At 49.0% G+C, this 681-nt stretch overlaps 1 non-coding gene across 1 annotated transcript; it reads left to right on the top strand.

Moving 5' to 3' along the window:
• The first annotated feature begins 309 nt into the window (after positions 1-309).
• TRNAE-UUC (transfer RNA glutamic acid (anticodon UUC)) lies at positions 310-381 on the top strand. The gene has a single exon. It is a non-coding gene; the product is annotated as a tRNA-Glu (tRNA).
• The last annotated feature ends 300 nt before the right edge of the window (positions 382-681 follow it).

Genomic DNA, 681 nt, shown 5'->3' with positions numbered 1-681 from the left:
CCAATGAGGCAGTGCAAGCCATAGGGCCCCTGAAGTGAGGATACATCCCACCTGGAGTAGAAACTGGTGCTTGCCCCGGGATACTGTCGATACCCGTCTGGCGACAATCAACTTCATCGAGAGTGTCGCGTATATACGGGAAATATATCCTGGCCAGAGTGAGCCTCCTGAGTGGGTGTCTATACTCAATCATTTGATCAAGCTGAAGCGATTTTATTATTCAGTGTTAGCCAAAGTATGGTTAACATATGCGAGCATTTAAACGTGTACTTGGTTTGTGCTGCAAACACGCGGAATAAAGAAGAAAAATCAGGTGTAGTCTAGTGGTTAGGATACCTGGCTTTCACCCAGGAGGCTCGGGTTCGATTCTCGGCGTCGGAAGTGTGCGGTCTCATGGTGTAACGCTAGTACTCTGAATCCAGCAATCCGAGTTCAAATCTCGGTGAGAAGTTTTTTTTTTCTTTTGCTTCTCCCAGTTCACCTACAGTGCTTAGTGAGTGACAGCCGCGCTGCTTGACCATGTCTCGAACCCGGCGTGTCTTGTGGCATTCTGCTTCCGGTTCCCGAGCTAAACGGATCGTAGGATCATGGGCTTCAGTGGAGTGGCATATGCGGCTGTTAGCCACGGCAACAGGTTTTCGACGGAGGATGATAAGAATTGCCAGATTTAGAGGATTTCCG

This window comes from Dermacentor albipictus, chromosome 6, assembly GCF_038994185.2.
Source record: "Dermacentor albipictus isolate Rhodes 1998 colony chromosome 6, USDA_Dalb.pri_finalv2, whole genome shotgun sequence".
Taxonomy (NCBI): Eukaryota; Metazoa; Arthropoda; class Arachnida; order Ixodida; family Ixodidae; genus Dermacentor; species Dermacentor albipictus.
This window is presented reverse-complemented; position numbering and strand designations above follow the sequence as displayed.